At 38.8% G+C, this 24,988-nt stretch overlaps 1 protein-coding gene across 9 annotated transcripts in view; it reads left to right on the top strand.

Moving 5' to 3' along the window:
• Positions 1 to 24,988, top strand: part of LOC147873053 (uncharacterized) — an 86,139-nt gene that overhangs the window by 4,286 nt on the left and 56,865 nt on the right. Inside the window, exon 1 of one of the 9 annotated variants that reach the window (XM_087353276.1) lies at positions 22,454 to 22,692. The exons of 2 other annotated variants lie outside the window; for them this stretch is intronic. The gene's annotated coding sequence lies outside the window, so the exon portion shown is untranslated. Of the gene's footprint in view, positions 1 to 22,453; positions 24,023 to 24,988 lie in introns of those variants that run through there. 6 more of the 9 variants (XM_087353275.1, XM_087353274.1, XM_087353272.1 and 3 more) reach the window with 6 other exon arrangements.

The following is a 24,988-nucleotide window of genomic DNA, read 5'->3' as shown; positions in this document are numbered from 1 at the left end:
GTCTAGTCCGTCACATCTGTGATTTTTTGCGTATGAAAGTAACTATCTTATGTAGGGCGATGAAACACATGGAGCTAACTTAAAGGGCATAGCTCATAGAAAGAGAAAGGAGTCGAAGCAGAGTTCGATTGCTGCAGGTTGCGCCCCGATCAAACCGCAGGCACCGTGGTTTTGGCTAATGTAATTTGTTGGACACCGAATTGTTGTTATATACGAGGCTAACGAAGGCTTCAGAACTTGGTAATTGAGTGATTTCTCTTTCGGTTTAAAGCTGCGCTCTTAGGCTGTTCATCCGCATTGCCGAGTAAAAGTGAGTAAGGACACAAATGATTAGACAAATACGTGGATGTCGCTGAATGTATAAACAGATAATATGAATAAGACTGACTGTCCCTTTAAGCTGGTCACTACGCCCTTGGCAGTGGTTGTGGTTCTGGCTCAGACCGTCACGGGTTTGAATCCCTTTTCCACTGCAGATTTTATGTGTATTTGTAATCACCTCTGACCACGCCATGTATAGTCTCTAAGCTTACAGGGTAATTCCATCTCCCGTGGACTTATTACAGAAGTCACAAGAACCTCTATTGAATCCTCTTCTGAGCTACTTAAATCCAGTCTACGCCACGACATTCCATTTTTACGTGACACATTTTAATATTATATTTTTAAAGTGTATGTTTCACAAATAGTCACCTCCTTTTAGGTTTTCAAACTGAAAATGTGTATGCACGATTTATTTCCCCATTATGCTCCTGTGTTCCATGCACATAAACACTTCGGGCTAATGTGTACTGAAAAATGTTTTCCGGGGTTGAAATCGACCCCTTGAATTAAAGAGAAGACGATCTGAAAGAGTCATCAGAAGTGATCTGAATCTAATTTGCATGCAGATATTAACTCGCACATTTATGCAAAGCGTCGTTAGATGAACAAAAGAAAACCCAAGGAATTTAATAAAATTAGACAATTAGAGTCACACCGATGACATTATAAAACTTTGATATCATTTATAGAAAATTTTATGAAAATTCTGCCTTGTCACATTTACGAAGTGTGTTCTAACAATGCTTCGTATCTGCTTAGAGCAGGCTCACAGTCTCTCACATTCCACGTGAAGAACTGAGGTCAGAATGTGAACCTAACCTAACCTGTAGACCTACGCTTCTAGTGACTGTCTGAGAATGTGTGGGGTTTTACCTCCACGATCTTGTTATACTCGCTGTTGTATGGAGAGAAGTGAACTTTCCCACATTTCAAGGAGAGGCATTTATTATTCTCCACCCATGTTATTACCAGACCGATAATCATTTGCATTTTCTTTAGAATGCGTTCCCTAGGCAGACTACATAAAATAAAATAAATAAATCTTCCACATTTGCATGTATCATCTTTGAAATTAGTGGATTATTGGGTTTATGGACTAAAAGTTGTTGGGTGAACTTTTATTGTCGTCTGTATACTAGGCAAAACCATAATTCCTGCTTTACGTGAAACCCATTTTTAATGCTATCAACATTTTAGAAAACGTCATATACTGTCATGTCACTTTTCCCCATTCATTTACACATTTTACTGAAAATTATTTTCGATATTGTGAGTATTTAAGGAAAGTCACGCCAACACGTCTTGCACGGCGTCACGCTTAATTAAGCACAAATCGCAACTTTGTGTTAGCCAATGAAAAAGCAATTTGTGTATCTGTGGAGTTATATCTGTAGTGAAACCTTAGCTAATTCTTAAATGAATTAGGAATTAGTATCAAGGCCGATAAGGGGCGACTTGTTAGGGCATTGAGCGTACAGTACGTCTTTTGTCAGCCCCGGGACTGAGCGCTCCGTTCCGCTGTTTGCAGCAACCACGGGCCCGATTTCCGCCCTTGCGATTGACTGGATGGTGGTTGGCACAGGTCCCTCATCTTTCAGAATCCAATTTAACTCGTTGCATGTGCGCAGACAAAGATGCGACAAGGAGATGACGGTTTGCGAGCAGAAAGATTGCGATCAATAAATTATTTCCGCCTAGTTTTCATTTTTCCCGTTACTCACACAGTCGACCAAAATAAAGTGTAGGCCTATGTCTACTCGCATGTTGGCTTGCAGTTTTGGAATTGTTAATCCAAATTACATCCAGCTTTTATCTTTCCAACAATCGTGACGTAATTATGGAAGTGACTATGAACATTTCTAAAAGTTTCACGGGTTACATTGTGTTATAGTAATGTAGGTCTGTGGAGAAAAAGTGTAAACGAAAGCTCATTAAAAACGTTTGTCTTCCGGAGTCTGACGCAGACATCGAACTACCGAAAGACCAAATATCCACTGAACAATCAGTCCCGGACAGCCGGCATAGGGTGGTCCTCCAATTTGAGAACTGGTTACACAGTTGACGTCATCATAAAATGCTGTTTTACCAGACTTTTAATTGTATCGTTTGTGAAGAACTGGGTGATATTTGAAATATTAGGACGTTATATAGATCAGATTATCGGAACAGGCTAGGAACTTAACATTAAAACGAATCTCGAGGAGGTAGGTTGTTCTTTCTTTGTGAAAATTGATCACTAAAAAGTTTCTTGAGAGGCTGGTTCATCTATAAACTGCACACGCTATGGACTCCACGTTTATGTCGTAAATTATTACCTCGTAGGCTGCTTAGTTCTTAAACACAATAACCGAATGTATCATAAAATGTCTGTCTGTTGCCTCTGAAACGTTTCGCAGTTAATGGGTAAGGAATTGTCAGTAGAGTTCAGATGCTTAGAGGCAGTAAGCTGGCAGAACCACCTGGGAAACAGAATCATTGAAAAGGAAAGTTACCTTTGCTTAAGAAATATGAAAGTGCCATAAGAAGCAAATTTTTCCCGATTTGCTCAGACCAGAGCCTGCAGCTAAACTTTGCCTTAGTAAGGTTTCATATCGAAGCACCGCAACCTAACATGGGGAGCCTGAACTTTGTAAGAGACATCTCTTTCTCAGGCAAAGTCGGCCTATTAGCATTTAAAGGCCGCACAAATCACATTCAACCCATCGAGATCTGACACATGCCTGTCACGAAGACGCTGGATCTAATTTCATGCATGACTACGTGCTCTGATATTACCAAATTATTGCCCTCAGGTCCCCGCTCGAAAGAGTGATCCAGGATAAATCATGGAAATTTTGGAGGATAGATGAAATATCGGAGTACTATTTACTTCAGGGGCAGGGATCTTTCTGGGCGCTGGGTTCCAGCTAGCTTTCTAAATTCGTATTTTATGGAACTGAAAGTTCATTACCTTGTTTACAAAATAATGCAACTGAACTAAATATCGCGCAAGTTTAATTCAGTCGGCTTCCTCACACTGTTTCCTTAAGACACGTTTTAATAATACACACGCCCTTCTGTCTGTGTGTAGATCTTTTAATGGTCTACATTAAGGTTTCTGAGTAAAATTTTGAAAGTATTTCTTACTCCTTAAATTGAGTTTTCTTGTTCTTATCCTTTCTAATATTATTAGTTGTTGGCGGAAGGGCGAATGTGTTGTCAGAAGACAAGATTGACGCTTAAGGATTTTGATATTTTTGGCAAGAAACATTTGTAGGCGATTTGCTATGTGATAGAGTGCTTGAGGTTGTAGCACGCATACAAAATTTTAGCTGGGAATTTTGAAGGGAAGAATAATACCACTTTGCGAAATTAATTAATTAATTTTGTTCAAGATTGGTTCCAGTGGCCGGCTGTTTGAAAATGGTAAAGAACCTTCAGGGAATTTAATGACTGACTGAGCAACTATCAGCCTATCAATTAAAAAATATGCTTCTTGGAGTTAATTAATTAGTGACAGCAATATTGATTTTTAACACAAATGACTTTCAAAGCTGAGGAGTAATGCCGGATATTTGAAGTAAAGTTTTGAACATTTAATACGTGAATGGCTGACGGTAAAATGTATGCGAGGTGTTTAATGAAATTATGAAGAAAAACAGTTTAACGCGAACACGAAATATCGGCAGCGCTTATGTAAAAAAAAAGTACACCTATCTACATACTTCAGTATTTGTTTCATGTTTTATTGACAAATATTGAAAACTAAAATAGAATTTAAAAGATTTATTATCTCGTATAGTGTTATTAGAAACATGTCAGTATACACTATAATTACTTCATCTGAGAAAACGCGTTACGTGATGTTCTAATCCATGTGTTAATTGGTATCAATTCTATGAATTAAATAAAACCCAACGCAATAACTTTAATCCATAAATATATGTTTTATTGCATTACAAACAATTTTGCGGGCAGGTTTTAATTCTTTTTCACTCATCAACACTGGTTTTATTGATAGCGAAAAATTGATTTTCGATCCGTGTGGGAAGACGGCTTTTAGTTAAAATATATAATAATATTGTGTTCTTACTGTTACAAATATATTTCATATTCCAAACTTATTTGCATATAAATAAATAACTCCCAAATTTATTAAATTTATTTACAGAATAATCAAAACAAACATAAGATACGTAAAACGGGAGGATCAGCGGAACACATGCTACAATAATGAACAAAACGGACGAATATATGGAAAGACATGCATTATAATATAAAGTAATTTTAAAAGACAACACCTGAAGATGATGCTTTGCATCGAAACATGTAGTGAAGTGAATGAAGGCGCTCTATTGTAACATCATTATAGTGATGAATGGCGCAAATTTAAATTTTAAATTTTAACATTTAAATTTTAAATTTTAACATCTATATAAAGTTTGTGTATTGACCTGAATTTTATTATATATTTTAATCATAAAACACAAACATGACGCATGTAAACCTTAAAATTACGGCTTTTAGTGTAATCGCTATAGTGTTGCCGGTACTGAGAGTGAAAATATTTGAGTTTGTGCTAACCTTCAGTTCGTGAACGATTACTTTGAAATTCTTGAACAAACATCTACTGAATAAGTCAAACACATTTCGTCACTGCTTACAAAAGCATCGCTTATCCTGTTTAGTTTAGTCTGTTTATGTCAGTGTTATCTGTAGGACTTTGGATACAGACAGTAACATTCTAGACGAGTGTTTTTAAATCGGTGACGACATATGCAACAATTTCCTTCCATTAAACTGGAGACAAGTACAGATACCATGCAATTGATTAAAACACAGAGTAAATATCACACGTCTTTTATATTGTCGTAACCAGCGGGTTAACTCATTGGTAGAGCAATGTAAAATAACATTGAATTTATTCATTATACGGTTACGTAATGACGCTGAACCTACTGTTGTGGTTATCTAGAGTCAGATATAATATGGTATAATGACTGTAGATATAAAAAACGTGGGACAAAGGGGACGTGGCCTATTTTAATATATTCTTCCGGTATTTCCGTTGTTTACTTATGCCAGATTACACGGCTCAACAACCCAGAGGACAGTTATCTTCGTACTCATCGCCGTGAGAATCTTAAAGCCTATGCAGAGTTGACTGTTTCATGCAAATATGAGACTTGAAAGTCACGTCTGTGGAACAAAAAGGTAAGACCTATAAATTCAACGTAGGACTTCTTAGTGTCTGAACGAAGGGGGAGACGTTTGCAATGAAATCCACTCTGTACATGTTCAAAAAGCACGAGTGTCTCACCTGGCACGACGATCACAAGTTACGGAATCTGTCCGTCTACCTGTCTGCGATCTAATGCCATCAGAGGACTTGGTAAACGCATTTCACTGTAATTTATACTTGAGAATCTTACCTACTATAAGATAAAAAAACATTTATTTTATTTTTAGACCATTCCATGTTAAATGAGGGAGTTCTATTTGAAACAAAAAAAATTTAGACTGTTTGCCACATAGAAATTTTTTTATCATGTATATTTCGAGATTACTGATAAATATTTCATTTGAGAATAAATAACGCCTATATGGACTGCCAATCTTTGAGTATTTGAACATTTCATGTGGATGACGACATCATCTAACGCAGGAATTCGAAATTTTAATTTGCGAACGTATCTCTGTGTTGCTGATAGAAGCACCAAGGCTAGTTTTACTGTCATTCCAGGAACTGGTTACACTCTCTTCTAACCAAATTAATTCACAATTTAACGCGTAGTATGATAGCCAGGATCCCCGAAGCAAAATAACATGTTAGACAAATTAAACCACTTCAAATGACAGGATGATATTTGTTCTGTACTGCAGATTTGTTGTGTCCATATAGCTCCAGTGCACAACACACCGAAGTTGCATATTAATGGTTTACTAGTCGTAATGATGTAGAATGCTTGGGCTCACACATGAGTCTGCCTGTGTTTTATTAGCGGGACAGTGTGTGGTAAATGGTTATAAAATGAATATCAATGATCACAACAGTTATAGTTGAAAGGCTGATCACATTTAAAATACACAAACTGATAATGACCTTTTCAAATTGTCTAGATCTGATATAAAACTGAGAAATTATACGCTTTTTGTACGTGGCATGAACTTAATAAGTGTACGCTAGACAATCGTCTTATTATGTGGTACGTAAATACAACAGCATTTTTTGGAAATTAAGGAAAACCGCCAAACTTGGCCTCGAAATTTCTTTTATATTTCCTTCCTTGCAATTTTCAACACACACACACAAAATTAATCAGCCTTAATAGATGAGTCTCGAAAGTGACTGTTTATGAGCTGAACGATCGGGTATATTGGGACTTAATTTTTAAATGAATCTTAAATAAATACGATGATCTGACTTGGGTTAAGGACCAATGACAAGATTTTTGTGAATACGATAATGAACATTTTGGTTCAATAAAACACGCGAGATTTCGTGAGTAGCTGAGCAACTCTCAGCTTCTGAGGGCTGCTGATCGTGTTCGATGGTGTTTAGTTGAATTCAGCCTTTACAATTCTTGTGCGTTAAAAATGACATTTAAGGCCATGTTTGAAAAATTTCATGTGGTGGTAATTTATATTAAAGATAACGCTGAATCAGAAATGAAAGACATTCGACTAGCGGTATAATTATTAAAATAATTAACAACTCCTGCTTCACTCACTATACAGATGAGTGGGTTCGAATCAGGCTCGAGACTTGGATTCATGTCCGCCATTTTATATATTGTGTTGTCTTGTGTGTAGAAACAAAGGAGTTGCGACGAGCCGAAATCCCGTCCAAGAAATCACAGCAGATGTCTGAAAACATAGAGAGGTTTCAGGATTAATTCTGAACCGGAATATTCCAGAGCGGCTAATCCATTAAATTTAAATAAGAATTTAACGAAAGCAATTTAATGAGATTTCATGATGTCATGGCGGCGATTATGAAGATGACTGTCTTCTTGGACATTGCCCCTTATATTCCTATAAGAAGATAATAGGTAATTTGGTAGGACTCTGTAATTAGCATGAAGGAAGTTATAAATTAAGGTATTGGCAAGAGTATTTTAAATATTAACGCGTTCTGTGTGACTTGCAAAACGTAATTTTACGGATCAAGATTTGACTAAACTGAGCCCCATCTGTTATCATTATTTAACGAGAATTAGGAAAATTTAAAAATAATTTGTGGAAACGTATATATTAAAGCGCTGCACGATACTAGTTTTAAATTTATCGTCTTATTCAGGGTTATAGGCGCACAACACGACAGACACTGAAATAGCTTGAAAACATTTCAGAGCAAATACACAACCAAAGTTTTATAAAGACTTTGTTGAGAATGCGGAGACTTTTGTGACAGGCAGTGCCACCAGGTAGAGGTAGTGTCGATAAGATAACAGCAGCTGTTGTCAACACGGTAATGAATTTTGTGTTCCATTAAAGGAGAGGAATTTCTTGATCAGTTGGGAGACTATCAGCTTTGTATGAACTCCTTTACCCACTGAAATTAGAATATTTCTATCTAAGCAAGGAGCAAAAATTATAATAGAAACAACTACAAAATTAGGACCTTTGTAATTTGAAACTTCGCGTTGTTTATATCTAATACAGACTTGTTATTATGGTGACCAAATCAAAATAAACCGGTCACCTAGCATGCATGTCCTTAGTGGGAAACCCTGAAGCGATGACGTCACTTGGAAACCAATGAGTAGATGGAGGATAATATTAAAAAGACAGTAAATAAATTAGACGTAAAGGTATGGACTAGATTCAACCGAGAAGGGCCGAGACATGGACTCTTGCGTATATGACGATGAACTTTAGACCTGTAATTTTTCAACTTTGTACTTTGTTAATTCGTTGGTCCAGTATTTTACGCTAATTACTCCGGTAATTTTACGAATCCATATCAATTACTGAAGTTTGTATATAACGTCAAACGAGCTGCAGTACGATGTTCACAATGACGAATTGGTATTGTTTTAATACAATTCTCATTTGTTTGGAGAATTCGAGGAAAACACTGAAAACAGCTGACAGAACACCTGTTCCTTGTTTTAGAATGTGTCCTGTATCGTTTTAATATATTCTGTGCCACGTAAAATAACTTGTACGCTTCACCCACAGTCATTTGTTTGATTGCTTGTCTCTCTGCCTATTTATGTGTTTGTTGTTGTCTTATTTTTCTTGCTTCCTTCCGCTAGTTTGTTTTTGGTTCACTGTAGATCTGTAGGGCCACTGGTTCAGGCACTTTACACGACCTCCTCGATTGGGGATCAGCTGCTTATTAGGCTCCTACAACTCGATCGAGATTCGAACCCGCGATTTCATTTTTTGAGCGGTCCATAGACCGTGTGGCCACTGTGTTAGATACGTTTACTAACCCACAGCATACCGAAAAATTTCTAACAAAATTTATAAATATATACGAATGTAATGTTTCTTGTAGAAAACCCCCCCATAATTTTGCTCTTTTTGAGAATTCTGCTAAAATATAATCTGTTAGCAAGTAAACCAGTAAGCGTGAATATTAAATCTTGCTAATGGCTCGGTACTCCTCTAATTATAATCAGCGTGTTGTTTATTACGCGGGTGAAACCAGGCGCGCACAGGCGGCGAGCTGCATAGCCCAAGCTGTGAACAGCGTTTCATTGTATTTGCATTGTTTTAATAGCAAACCTGCTGTAAACACGCCTTGTTCTGTTATGTGCCTGCCCTTTGCTGGACCGTTCATGAACTTCATACAAACATGGAGCAGCGAAGCAGAGCAGAGACTTTGTAAATTCATACGCGGTTAAACGTTGCGTCAAACAAGCGGCTAAAAATTTGCAACAAACAGAAAATTGAATTTTTAATCACAAACGCGGCTGAATATCGCATCAGATGCGACAAATTCCTTTCTTTATTCCGAAAACTTATTGATTTTTTTCTGGTGTCGATCGAATAAGTTCGATGATAAGGCCTAACGAATTGAATGAGATGTCGAAGGAAACCAACGCGGCTTGTAATGTGGTACTACACGAGCATTTTCAAATAGCAACTGAGAAAAATCTCGAAAAGGAATCCATAACAACACACCGTCTCCGGAAATGTTTCGAACCGAGAACAGTCGGAATACGTGTTACGGCTATTCCTAGCTGACGATTGCACCAAAGTTCAAAGCTGATAGTCACCAAGCCGTTCAAGAAATGGTTCCGAAGGTTTACAACCACATTTAAAAGAGCCCTTTACCGAAACTTAACCTGAATCAAAGATACAATTTTTAATTTGATCTTCCCATCTATGCATACGTCAGCTCTTTGTCTTGTAATTCTGACCATTTGCCTTCAAAACCACTTCGATCCGTTCAGTATTTGTACAACTACTGAATTGTTTGCTCGTAATTTATTTCAATAAGGAAATCAATGCGTTTTACGGGCCTCATATCGCGGAAACGTGTTGGTGTGAACAGAGCCTAAGTACTGGCCTGCAAACCATGCAGTTTGCGGGTGACAGAGAGAGCATCTAAACTAGCCAGACAAGGTCGTGTTGAGGTGACTACAGCCATGGAATGAGCGGAAAGGAGAGGGGTAGCTGTGTTTCCAGGTGACGTAAGATCCTTATTGCTTTTCTTTCATCATTTTTATGTGCTAGACTCCTGAATCATAGCCCCCAGACACGAGACAACACTCTACGGAACAGAACAATTCTACACAACAAGAATTCCGTAAAGACTTAGACATAACAGTAAAATGTTGCATTAATTGATTCAGGGACACTGGGCACTGCCTTGTCTGTGTCGGAGAGGCAATTTAAACAGAAACAAAGCAGTCATGAAACGCTGAACAGCCGGAGAATATGTAAGTGTTATAATTATTTAGCCTGAGCCCCACTGCCTCCGGCAAGCTTACAAGGATAGTCGCAGACTCCCCCAGTCTGATCGACAGACTGGCGGTAGGGGAGTGGGGAAGGATGGAATCATCCCGTCTCACTCTTTCAGTCTAGACGATCTCCCAGACATCAGGGTCGCATTTGTTTATCTCAAGTATGAGTACAATTTGGTTGCTGATTGTATCTGTGGGCCGCTTGTTACTGGGCACATCTGCTATACGCGTGTCTGATAGTGTTATCTAAATAAACGTCGTTCTTCCAATCAAACAAGCGACTAAAATACATCGGTTACATACAGCGTATCACTGTTCGTTTTAATTAAAACTCACGAACTAGTAAATTTTTTGATAATGGAATGAATATCTTCAATCACTAAAAGTAATTAGGATACACAATATACAAGCTCTTGTGCTTTTATGACTTAATACAAACGACTCTGAAGGGATTATACTTTGCTCAGACGTCATTTCTCCGTTGGTAGTCGAGCCACAAACATGAATCCAGTCCATTTCACCTCAGTTGACTTGAGAAATGGCTCCACCCAAGCATTGCCAACATAACCATATTTCGCTAGATTTACGTGACGAAAGAGCGGTGCACTAGAGGACGCAATTTCGAGCCCGGTATTCGGGAACGCGGGGTCGCCGTAATGCTGTTTCACCCTTACCATTTCCTCTAAGGAAGTGGTTCACACCAATCGCCGACGCGCACTTTCCCCTCATTTTGGAGGACCGAGTCTAGCGGTTAGAACGCTGGCCTTGTAATCCTGGGGTCTCGGGTTCGATTCCCGGCGGTGCCCGAATTTATAACTTGTGTTGGGCAAGGCCGTGGTCTAGGCAACACGGAGTTTTCCTCCGGGGGCTTCCCCGGTTTCTCCGTGGCATCCCAACAATTACTCCATTCACACACAGAAGAAGGTAATGGCAAACCACTTCTGGATCATCTGCCAAGAACGTATATGAACAGGCCCCAGAAAAGGATGGAAGGATCCTGTTCATATGGACCTGTAGTCACACAGAACACTAAATAATAATAAGATGAGGTGGTCTAGCGGTTAGAACGCTGGCCTTGTAATCCCGGGGTCTCGGGTTCGATTCCCGGCAGTGCCCGAATTTATAACTTGTGTTGGGCAAGGCCGTGGTCTAGGCAACACGGAGTTTTCCTCCGTGGCATCCCAACAATTACTCCATTCACACACAGAAGAAGGCAATGGCAAACCACTTCTGGATCATCTGCCAAGAACGTATATGAACAGGTCCCAGTCCGAGAAAAGGATGGAAGGATCCTGTTCATATGGACCTGTCGTCAGACAGAACACTAAATAATAACCTTGTGATGTCTGCGATCTCAGACATTGGAAACCGGCTGTGCGTACTTAATTTATGGATTTTATTTGTTCCTGTTGTAATTACTTGATTTAAAAAAAATCAGATCTACAAAAGATGGCTGTCTTCTAGGTTGTAACGCCGTGTAGTCTTGTAGAAGCTTACCAACGTTTTACAGGCACTTGCTGCCTCCATCATCAGGTCGATGACATCCATCCATCTTCGGACTCCTGCAACATAACTTTAACAGAACATGAGTGACTCGGCTAGACGTTTTGTTCCTGAAGGTCTGATTTGTTCATATGTTATTGAGTAAAACTATATCAACTATTGAGGTTGCAGAGCTGAATGTAATATAGTATTACGTGGTGAGCTAAGAGACATGGAAGTAACCGGGATTTGTTTCCTGGGAGGTGTGCTTGGGTTTTTCCATTCAATGTCGTGTCTGCAAGGAGTGGAAATGTTAGCCCAGATTCCTGTGTAATGGTTACTGGGGGGCTCTTTCCCCGGGACAAGGGGCGGCGAGAACGCGAAGCTGCTGTTACTATGCAGAATTACTCGTCTACGCCCCAAAGAAGGGGGGGGGGGGGTGTAAGCAGCGGGGTGTCCAGTCTTGCCAACTGACGCCAACTGTCTAGTAACACAACTCGACGCTTCAACCCCGCTAATGAACACGATTTTGAGCCAGTTCAATCCGTTTCACAACCTCACAACTTCTTCATTTACAAATCATTCTTAAGAGTGGGCATTGTTCCTCAGATGTGTCTTTCCAGAGGATTCGCGGTGCTACTTCTTACTTTGAAAGTCCCGGTTCGAACGTCGGCAATACTTTTTTCATATCATCACTAAGATCAAGAGGTTGTCTGCACTGGGCTTAATCCAGTTTCTTCTAGGTCATTTTGAACTCATTCATAATCATCTTAGCATCACATTGCATAACATGTACAGATAATACAGCGTCATTAAATAAACCAAACAACGAACACAACGTAGTAGGATTTGAGGTTCTCATGGCGGGGTGAGTACGAAGATGGCTATCTTCTGGGTCGTAGCGTCGTGTATAGTCTGGTAGAATCTGTAAAAGTGGTATTTTGGTAAATATTTACCAGACTATACGCTGCTACAACCCAAAAGACTGCCATCTTGAAACACACCGTATAATACAGTACTAGTTTTTATATTAAACTTTGTTTACCCCTTACGATTTGTATACCAAGTCATTCATTTTTAGACGAGTGTCACTACGTGATCAGAATAAACACAACTTTTAACGTAAATGAGTCAATTATTTTTTTATTTGTGACAGAATTGGGGGACGATCAGGCAGGCTGACGAAAAATCTCCTAGAGAAAAATAGTTCAGATTAATTAACCGGAGAGATTATGCAGTGTCGAATAAAGCGGAAAAGTTTAAACGTCTGGTGAACAGGCAAGGATTTAGAAGGATGCGTCCTGTTTCAAAGCAGCTAGTAGCCCGAGAGAGATTCGAACCGCGTTCATTAAAATAGTCTAAAAAAAGGCCAAACCGTCATACAATTAATACACTAGCGATTGTGGAAAAAGGACAGGGATGTTTAAAGTCCTAGTAAGGTCATGCACATTATGATGAATTGGCTAGAGAATAAAAGAGAATTAATGAACTGATCCATTGGTCACGTGCACTGTTAATTACTGATTGTACCGGCACCACCAAAATTCAGATCTCTGTTGGACCACACGCAAAACTGGCACAGAAACTGTGCTGATATCACGTGCACATCGACAGACCGTGAATTGGTCCAGGAACAGAAGTAGAGCAGAACCCACGGAGTAGCGAGCACATTTCACAACACGTGACCTCTTTACAACACCCCGAACGTCTGTTGTTGTCTGTATCTTGCTGAAGGCGTGTATAACTTTTTCCACTTTAATTCTGCGGCGAATGATGTGATTAGTGGATAAGGCGTTTTTTACAGATGCGATCCATACCAACTAAGTAAATAATTTACTGAGTTATGTACACACTTCCTAGCCCACCAAATAACCAACCGCACAACTTACTGTCTTCATAAACTACGCACTAATCAATTAATTAAGTAACTGAAGTATTAGCTTAACTGACTGACATACTACCTAACTGGTTTGTTAAGTAACTAACCAGCTAATAAACTTACTAAGTAAAGGATTTATTTAGTCTACCAACTAAAAGACTGGGTGACTGCCAGAAATGTGGTATGTAAGATTTGAGGTTTTTACAGCGGTGAGTCTGAAGATTTCTGTCTTCTGGGTTCTTGCGCTGTGTAGTCTGGTCGATGTTTACCAACGTTTCAGAGGTCATACTGCCTCCATCATCAGAGTATGAATATTTCTGTCTTCTGGGTTGTTACGCTGTGTAGTCTGGTCGATGTTTACCAACGTTTCAGAGGTCATACTGCCTCCATCATCAGAGTATGAAGATTTCTGTCTTCTGGGTTGTTGCGCTGTGTAGTCTGGTCGATGTTAAACAACGTTTCAGAGGTCATACTGCCTCCATCATCAGGGCGATGAGTATGAAGATTTCTATCTTCTGGGTTGTTGCCCTGTGTAGTCTGGTCGATGTTTACCAATGTTTCGGAGGTCATTACTGCCTCCGTCATCAGGGCGATGAGTCTGAAGATTTCTGTCTTCTGGGTTCTTGCGCTGTGTAGTCTGGTAGATGTTTACCAACGTTTCAGAGGTCATACTGCCTCCATCATCAGAGTATGAAGATTTCTGTCTTCTGGATTGTTGCGCTGTGTAGTCTGGTCGATGTTAAACAACGTTTCAGAGGTCATACTGCCTCCGTCATCAGGGCGATGAGTATGAAGATTTCTGTCTTCTGGGTTGTTGCGCTGTGTAGTCTGGTAGATGTTTACCAATGTTTCAGAGGTTTTTGCTGCCTCCGTCATCAGGGGGATAAACCTAGCATTTTCCGCTCGATTGGCTCATTCATTGCCCTGATGACGGAGGCAGTATGACCTCTGAAACGTCGGTGGACATCTACCAGACTACACGGCGCAACAACCCAGAAGACAGAAATCATCAGACGTATGGTAGTTCGTAATTAAGTTTAGATTCCCAACCATTAAAGCAGTTTTATTCTGTTTCTATAAAACCCAAAGGAACATGACTGTTAGACCCTACGCGAACTTCCTCATTCTGTGTTCTTCCCTTAACGTGAGAGACCTCGAATGTAATATTGTCCGACGCTCTATGATGTAATAATAGAAGGGGGCAAAGCTCGAAAGGAAATATGAATCAGGTGATAAAATGACGCCGGCCACATGATAATAACGATGTTTATTGTCAATGATCAAACGTGTCTCTTCTATTATAAAATGAACGTTCAAATTATTAGCGTAATAAACAACATAATCAGATCTCTGCTTACTGCTGAATAGCGGTATCAAATTTCAATATCCCCCCCCTCCTCACAATGAAATAACAGTAATAGAGCTGTGAATATAGATCATAAACGATTAAAACATTGCCTATAAATGTAATTCAGTCTGAAAGTTTAATATTATGTGTTTGCTAGAAAAATATACGAAGCTTTGATCAGATAAATAACACGTGTAACACGAACGAATTAATTAGCTTTCTCAAATGAAGAGTAAAAAACTAAAATTGTAAATAATGGTGTGAGATAATTACAAAGGTGCAGTGCGGATTTAATAGGACGATTAGTGAAACTGACCTTTCGTGTATGAGATCACAGCCATTGGAAAGGCTTGTGTTTAAGACGAGTTTAATGAGAGTATTTAGCTCGGTCACGATTTGATTTTCCTGTTCCTACAGAAGGAAGAGACGTGAAGAAACGTGGTCCAGACGGGAGCGAAGGATTAAAAGGGATAGGCCTCATATGAATTAGGATGTGAGGATTTGGGTTGGATTTAACTGGAAGAGCGTGGGATCCATTCTGCTCTGAGATTGTGTACAACTTTCCGAACATTATACAATAGACATATTCATAAACTAACTAACTAGATGGCTTACCGAACCCGAAGGTTCATCACCGAATTAACCAAAGCCCTCCACCGGACCCAGTCCTGGGCCAACAAAATCCAGTTTCCTTCAACTCCTATCTCCCATAGATCCCGCCTGAGATTATCTCCCATCTACGTCTAGGTCTCCCCAGCGGTCTCTTCCCTTCAGGTTTCCCAACCAGTACCCGGTGCACACCTCTCATACATATATTTATTCTTCAAGTCATATTATTTAACGTGTTAACTTAAATCAATTATTGATATAACCTGAAGTTTACCACAGTAGAATACATTGCTTTCGTTTTTAAATAGTAGTTAGAATGAACCCTGTTAAATTTTATAAAAATCTCTTCTGATAATAATAAATTTTTAAAAATTTAATTAGTGTATAAACTTGCGTATTTGTTATATTTGCGTGTTGTCATTTCAATTTTGTGGATTATCCGGGAAAATGTATTTCCCCAGCCAACGCGGATAATCGGATGTGCTCATTTTTCATTGTGAAGCGATATCCCGAGCTGACAGACAACCACCTGCTGTCTATCGCGATTACTTGTTCAGGGTAATGGCAAAGACTTCCCTACCTGGAAGCTTTGTCCTGCGTAGGACGGACAGGCCAACCTGAGACGCGACATTTTGTAGTGACAAGAGACCCACTTGTTAATATACGAGGCTGGTCTACAAAGTAAGTTTCCCTGGGGCCGTTTACAGAAACAAAACACAATTTCATGGAAATATTTATTGCAACAGATACAGCAAGTGTCCAGCTATTTTTCAACATATTCGCCACCGGAATTGAGACATTTGTCATACCGTGGGACCAACTTTTGAATACCTGTGTCGTAGAAGTCTGCCGCCTGGGATTGGAACCACTGTGTGACAACCATCTCCGCCTCTCTGTCATTCTCAAAACGCTGACGCTGACCGGACAGGAATTTCTTGAGGTGTAGGAAAAGATGGAAATCACTGGGAGCGAGGTCCGGGCTGTAGGGTGAATGATTAAACACCTCCCAGCTGAACTCCTGCAGGAGACTTGCTGTCCGTCGAGCCGTGCGCGGCCTAGCGTTATCACTGACCGCACTATACAGTCGGCGGGAGCTGGAATAAGAACCTCCATCTTCAACAGCTGTAACGATGCTACTGTGAGAACGCGGGAAGTGCCGTTAGTGCATGCGCCATGCTACGTCATTGCTCTATCACGTACGCACAGTCGCTTCGCGCAATATAAGGTTTGCTAGCTGTGGGACGAGTGGGAAACTTACTTTTGGGACGCGCCTCGTATTTTATGTATATCAAATCTAAAACTTCTTGACGATGGTGAAGAGTCAATTGAATAAAAATTTCCGTGGATATTATCCATCGTCTAGTAAATATAAAACGTAAAAAACGACGTTTCGGAGATGGGAATCTATCTCCGTCTTCAGGTTCCTACACAGTTGGGCCCACCAGATAGAGCTATTCCCTATCTCCGTACGACCGGAGATAGAGTCCCATCTCCGAAACGTCGTTTTTTACGTTTTATATTTACTAGACGATGGATAATATCCAAAGAAATTTTTATTCAATATTTTATGACGACTAACGCACGTGTGACTCTCCTTAGAATCACCAATATCCCAATGAATTCTGGCGCCACTTTAACATCAAAATATCGATTACCATTTTTAAAAACAGCTGTAACTGGTATGGAATCCGTAACCAGCGTCATTTAATTAGCAACCAAATAAAACGCTGCTTCCTAGAGCTATCCTGCTTCGTATCCGGGATGTCCTGTATTTAAATATCAAACCAGAGACCAGATGTCATGACTGAGCATTTTGGTGATTTTTCTCAGTCCCTCAGGGATAACACTTCTCTTGAAATATGCCACCACCACTTCCTTACATTTTATTTCTAGCCCCTTTATTCATTAATCTTCCTACCATTCGAGCCTAATAACAAACAAATAAAAATATTCTCGAACATTCCTTGTCGAGAATACAATATGGCGAGTTAGGCGTACTGAGACTACTTTTCTAGACTAAGCATGAGTAATGAATTATCAGCTTTATCGTTTTACTTGCAGCAGTAAATGTTAATTACAACTCAAGATGTCTGTGGAAGACGACAGTATAACTCAAAGTAAACAACTTTCATTACTGTACGTACAAATTGGCTACGCATCATAAATTGTTCCCTCTAGAAGACGACGCAGTTGTCCACAGCTGAAGAAATTTAAAAATAAATATTCTGTGACACCAATTTATTTTCCTACATGAAATTATATCGGTGGGCCAGAATAATTAATGCCACTGAGAATGTAATTACTTCTTTTACAATTTATGTTTATCACTTCATGATTTGTGGTTCAAATACTTCAAGCTATAACATTTACGTAATTTGTCACTTGTTTATATGATTTACTACTGAGTAGTACCACGGACAACCTAAGATGCTGTTACACGTTGACTAACTGAACAACTGTCAGCTTATTAAGAAGGACTCTATTCGAATTAGTGAGTTAATTAGGGATTTTGGAAACCGATCTAAAATTTGACTGAAAAATTCGGTAAAATGCATGTAAGCACCACGACGTCTGGCTAACAAGTATGAAAGAACACGAAGATGTCTCTGTAGTGACTGAGCTTTACACTGAACTAAATTTCTGTAAGACTTTACAATTTTCTTGACTTTATTAAAATGTGGTATAGGTCGTTTATTTAAGGCAATAATAATGAGCAAAACATTATGAACATAAAAGTATAAGCTGAAGGAAAACCTTTAACCTTTTAAATTAAGAATAAACGTTGAATTTTTGCGTCTAGAACACAGTTAATGTTTTGTAAGTTAATAAATAGTTATTTACTGGTATCACAGTTCAGTAACTTCTAACGATTATAAATAGAGTGAAACGCAAACATGTGTTTAAATTTGAGTTACATTCACAACTGAGCCCGCGCCACTGTAATGCTTTAATTAAGTACAGAGATATTTGGACCGAAAAAATTCATCGATCACGCATCACAGAATTTTACAAAACGTATTCGACATGGACAAAACAGTCAACAGCACTAAAAAATGCGAACAAGCGATAGATTATCTACCAATTTTATAGCACTATAATATAATATGTCAAGAACCTTAAAATCATTGTTTTCAACAGTTTGTTTATGTCTTGAACTGGTGGAGACAAAACACGATGGCGAAATATATAATTGTACTTAGGACTGAGCACTTTTCTCTGCAACTTAACGATTATGTCATCAATTACAGGGTTTAAATCTGACCTCCATTAGTAGATGGAGAACAAAAATATCAGTATCTTACAAGAATTTTAAATGTTTAAAATAACGTGTTCTAACCACACGAAACAAAATCTTTCGTTACTCCCATGGACTGCGTCCTAAGCCAGTGAAGTGTAGTACTAATAAATCACCCAAGTTATCACTTCCTTTTAAATTTTTTAAATAAAATTTTATAGGGCCCAAATATTCATTACATGTTCACGAGAGCCCGCAATTTTTTCAACTGTGTCACTTGAATCCATTTCATGATCTCAGATGCTTTTTTATGTGTTTTCAGAGAGTACACATTTTCCACCGAGCGAGATAATAACGAACATCCAAATATTCAGCCATTTTCGTATACGATGTTGCAGAAACAGATTTGTTACTTACCTAAAATGTTATTTTAGAGTGGCAGAAAGCGTGTTTTAGATAATATCTTTATGGTTTACTACGGGCGAATCTTCAAAATAAAGTTATTCTATTAAATGCTCGGTATTAGAACTACGGACACTTTGACTACCAGATTTTACTCATTATTCATGATTCATGCCCTCCATTGCTCGTAATCTGCCAGTCGAACATCTGACGACGCGCCATTAGATTGTGCGAAGATGCAAAATGTGAATCAGACCGCCAAGCTCACTTTACAATTTTTTATTTTCTCGCCCCTTGTCTAAAAACAAATATCAGCGTATTCGAAACTGCAATTTGAGCTGGAAAGGTTCTTATGAACAGAGTAAAGAAGGCTTGGGTCCATAGAGCTGGGAATTTCTTGACCGTCTGAGCGACAATCAGCATATTAAGAAGAGACTTCCTTCTCGGTAAGCCATTGAGTTCATATCTTGATACTTTCCCAGTCACGGGTCAATCTCTCGGCCCGGAGAGCTGCAAAAAGTGACAGCCAACTTCGGATCACGACCAACATGTTGGGACTCCGTTACATGACGCAAATAGTTGAAGGAAGTTGTGCAAATGTGCAAGGTGTTGTTCTGTCTGCTGACATCGCACGTAGCTACATGCATACCGTCACACCAGCACAGCTGACAAGAGGAAGGAACCATTCAGTCTTATTCACGCGAGGTTAATCGAGTTTACAGCCACCCTAAATGTGCAGCTGACTGAGTATTTCTAGTATTTTGTCATATGGCCTACTTGTTCTGATTTAAGTTGATTATTTCGTCTATTTGTCAGGAGATTTGTTACCTGGTTAACAAATTCCTTATTTGATTAATTATTTAGATGATTTGTTAGTTAATTATTCACAACAGTTACTCGGAGAACTAGTGAGTCGGTTAATTATTTATTTCGTTCAATATTTTGTTGGTTGGTTAGTTGATCGGCCACTCTGTTGGCTAGTTATTGGGTTTACCAGCTAATTATCTGATTATGAGATGATAATGTTGCGTCATATTGTGATGAATTATAATTGTTTAATTTTAACCGTCTAATCACAATAAAATATTTTATTAAATATTAAAATGTCATTACTACAATTAACATTTAATATTTAAAATATTTAAAATATATTAAAATTAATTAAAATGTATTAAAATGAAACATGTCGTGAAAAAGATGATGCTCTAATTGTAAATCGAACATTTCGATAGAAAGAGCATCATTTTAATACATTTTAATATATTTTAAATATTTTAAATATTAAATGTTAATTGTAGTAATAATATTTTTTTCTTTTAATATTTAATAAAATATTTTATTGTGATTAGACGGTTAAAATTAAACAATTATAATTATCTGATTAGTTAAGAAGCTATTTCATCAATTACTTGATTAGTTCCTTGGTTAGTTAGTCATACTGTTCGCTAGTAATGCACCTGATTAATTTCTTGGTATTTAGCTTTGTAGGATTCCGGCTATACCATTAGGTACGTCATCTCGGAGCTTCTGGACTAGAATAACTTCGGTTCTGTGCATCGTAACAATCGATGCCGTCTTTAAAAATGAAAGCTTCTTTGCACAGAGGTTCATGGAAATAGTCACGCAGTGCTTATTAGATATGCTCTGTTTCTAGTGCATGGCAAAGCCATACAGCGTCAGATTCCATTGTCTAGAACATCTGTTATCAAGTCGTTCTTTATCTAATCTACTGGGAGGCTAAAATGTATCCGGTCATGTAGGAAACTGCATGTCTTGAAGACAATGATTGGGTTTACAATAATACTAGTAATTACTATGCTCGAAAGTATTATGGCACCAATATTGGATTTCTTTGACTTTAGTCAGAAAGAAATTACGAAAAATTATGTCCAGTTGTTACAAAAAATTCAAACAATATTGGAAAGGAATACACACTTGTGTTCTTTGCAAATTCTGAATTGTTAATAAGGTTTTCGTGGACAACTTTAGCTTTCAGCTAAGTGTGATGTGAAGTTACTGCCTTCATGATCGGACGTGTTAGTTTTGTGGTAACGTACTGCTCTCGTACGCATGAACCGACCCCAACTTCCTTTCTAAGCTCCGTGTGACTTCTTCCTCTTCCCAAAGATGAAAATTCAGCTAAAGGGAAGGAGATTTGAGACGATAGAAGAGATTCAGGCAGAATCGCAGATGGTGCTTGACAGGCTGACAAAGAAAGATTTCCAGGGATGCTTCCAGGCTTGGCAGCGGCGCTGGGATCGTTGTGTTCACTCCCAGGGGAACTACTTCGAGGGTGATGGATGAATTTAATACCTGAGATAAGTGTACGGGTTTTTATACGCGCAGTCTTGAAACTTTCCGATCGCACCTCGTAATCCTCAACTCTAAATGTTCTCCTTTTATTCCACAATCTTATTTTATACTGTACACATAATTACCAAAGTACAATATTTTCCGAAAAAAAGTTCTTATCATCATCATCATATGGCCCTATTGCAAGTGTCGATTCCGCCTCACAAGTTAGTTGAACCGCCATGTTGGTATTACTGTTATAACGTGTGTTTTATTACGCGAATTGAATATAACGCGACGATTGAAGTATCAGAGAACGTTTTCATAACGCGGGTCATTTTCGGTATAACTTGAGGGACTAAACTAATTTTAATTAAAAAAATGTTTATTATTACTAATGACTATCGAACATAATGATATAGAATTTCATTGTGTGAAGTTTGAAGAGAGAAAGCGAGTGATTCGTGTTGCCACCGCAAATGATCCGATACGCTACGTTGTTATTTTACAGATCAATTATCACTGATAACCGATCAATGAATATTTTCATCGTGGCAGTCCACAGGTTTTCGAAACACATGAGTTTCTGGCAGATCAACCAACTGTAAGTCTCTGGTCGAAAATGATCATACCAGAACCCAGGACGTCGTCTCCTAAAACTGCTTTAACGGGGTTGAATGGGAAACTTTCCTTTCCCTTCCACTGATATCGTGACGTGGAATTCAATAAATTTGATACATTTTGGCAAATTTGTGCAAAGAACGTTCCATGATATGATCATAACATGGAATACGGGTGTTGAGGATGCGCTGAAAATCTTGAGAAATTCACAAATGTGCCGTCGCTTCACGATTCATACTGTATGATCGTTTTCTGTTTGTATTTGTATCATGTGAACCCCGCTTAGTTTAGGCGGCGACTTTGTTGCTGTCGTGTTGGCACTTCTGCATCTACCATCCTGCCCTCGGCGACGAACAGCAGACGAGCGCAGACTTCAAGCGCTTGCAGTTAGTGTAGTTGGCCGCAGAAGGCCGCGGAAGTAGGTTGAGTTCTCGTATTGTTTGGTAGCGTAACGACTGCACATCGACATTGTACAATAAACTGAAGTTTATACTTCACGGTGAAACTGTTGTACGTATTTCGTGCTCATTGCTGTCATGTCGGCTTTCGTAATAAATGTGTCCGTCTGATTTGAAACAGTTGGAACGTGAAGAATGCTGCAGTGAGTGACTCATTATGTTATAATTACGAAAAAGCAAGAAAACTTCGTGCACAAATGAAAAGAAAACGGCGGTTATTTTTCAATGTGAGTAGGCGGTTCTTAGGCGATGGATAAATATTTGCGTGTGGGTGGTAACTCCTGAAGTGTCGTGTGACTGTACTTTGGAGTAACTTACAGTCCCTTGTGATCCCTTTACTCAGTTTTATTCTCTGCTTTGCAACAATGCACCTTGATACTCACCCCTACCGTATTATTGAGTTGTGTGTTTAAAATATTTCAGTAATCGGTGCTCTTTTGAAGAATGAGGGAACGTTGTCTTCAAAGAATTTCTAAAATAACCTTAACCGATTTTTGCGTCCATCAATCGTAAAACACACAGACACACAGTGACGTTATAATTTGGTAGCGTTCCAATAAAAAAAAGTAGGGCGTTCCATTGTTGGCATAAGTTCAACTGTTTTAAACTACCAATAAGCGTTATTTGTTGGCATGTAGCCAATAAAAAAATGCCATAAGTAAACTTGTGGCCAACGGTCCAATATTAGAAACACGTATGAGTGTATGTATGGTTGTTACAAATCGAAAATTCACCTCGTTTATGCAGATATGAATTATGCCATTCTTCGTTTGCAGAGTGACGTTTAGACGAAAATGAGCACTGATTATCTAGACGGTCCTTATTGAATGAAAATAGTATAAAGTCTGTTCCACCCACAAAAGTCGTAGTGAGTGAACTCTGCCCACAATTAAAATAAGTCTTAATATTTTGAGGTAACAATGAGTGGAAAGGAACTGTAATCTTCCCTTTACTTCCAAAATGCTTTCCTGCAATGTTGTCTGTGCAATTGTACAGTTTGGAACTCGTTTTCTTCCTAATAATGCACATTCGGTGAGCTACCAGCATCATCATCATCATCACCACCGAGTAGAGGAACTGCGTTTTAGATTTACGTGGCAGGTATCTTTTGTTGACAGCGGGCCTTCACCAGTTCGTCACGCGGATTTTGGTGATGCGTAGCTAGTGCAACAATTGCATCCAGTCATCAGTCTTATCACGTTAACCGCTTTGGCACTTGGGGTGTTAAAATACGTGGAACTGTTACCAACAGCACAGCAAGGATCTACTGACTTTGGTAAATCACAAATGCAATATACGAAATAATGGCGATTCGAACGTACTTGGACAGCAAAACAGTATGCATACTTGTTGAAGGCTGCATATGAAGGAAGATTGTGACAGTGAGCAGTGGAGTACGTACCAATAAGGTTGTGGGAATACGTCAAACACCGGGAATGTCATCGCACGGCCTTCGTTCTGAAACCAAAACACGTAAGACAATGAACACATTTGGCATTTGAATTATGGGCTGGCCCATCTACATTCACGTAATTGATTACATTTATCCAGTAAGCCATATAGAAAGCATGATTTATGTGTATTATCATAACCATACGTGTTTTAGCCAGAACCAATGTCCCTGATGGTAGTTTCAGAACATACATGTGGATTATGACCTTTTGGGATGTGACGTGCAGTACTTGTGGGTGGTTACTAATGTTTTAGAGGAAATCATCTGCCCTTAAGACGAGAGCGGTACTTTCGCCCGGAACTATGGCAACCACTTAAAAACACTACACGATGCCGCAAATTAGGACACGGCAGTTCAAATTTTTTTCACCACTGTACTGAAAACGTAAGGTTTTGTGTAAAAATATATATGCACATTTATGTGACTGAATTTGTGTAAAATCAGGAAATGACTGCAAAACGAACGTTTGACATCTGTGCTGTTAGAATGCCTTAATCAGTTAATTGATTGACGAGATCAATGCGCACGAGCCCAACTGAAATTATAAGGCCATTAATATCTGTGTGCTTGCTTTAGGCATTTCACTTTCCGTTTAGGTTCGTACCCAAACCCCAACTTGAAGCCTAAACCCCTCATAATGATTAAGGGTGCTGTTCGGTAAATTGTGTCTTTAATGTAGGTTCTGATGTGTGTAAGATAAATATAGATCATTTCACTAATATAAGAAGAATTTAGGCAACTCAGGAAGTGTAAAAATAAATAAAAAATATACCATGACTGGATATAGATAACACAAGTTGAATACTTGCTATTTTGTGTACATGAGCCCCTTCTATACATCGTGGGACTTTTATTTTTGGAAGGCAGTGGGTTTTCATCCAGAAAATTCAGTGAAGTCGTATGCTTCTTCTTAAATACCAGCGTCCCTGCCGCTGACAGTGGTAAATTCAAAATGTTTACTGTAGTACAACATTTTATTGTAGAAT

This window comes from Zootermopsis nevadensis, unplaced genomic scaffold, assembly GCF_977971745.1.
Source record: "Zootermopsis nevadensis isolate Lab colony 2312 unplaced genomic scaffold, Znev_1.0 Znev_ptg000022l, whole genome shotgun sequence".
Taxonomy (NCBI): Eukaryota; Metazoa; Arthropoda; class Insecta; order Blattodea; family Termopsidae; genus Zootermopsis; species Zootermopsis nevadensis.
Note: the sequence above shows the minus strand (reverse complement) of the source record. Positions and strands in the feature narration are given on the sequence as shown.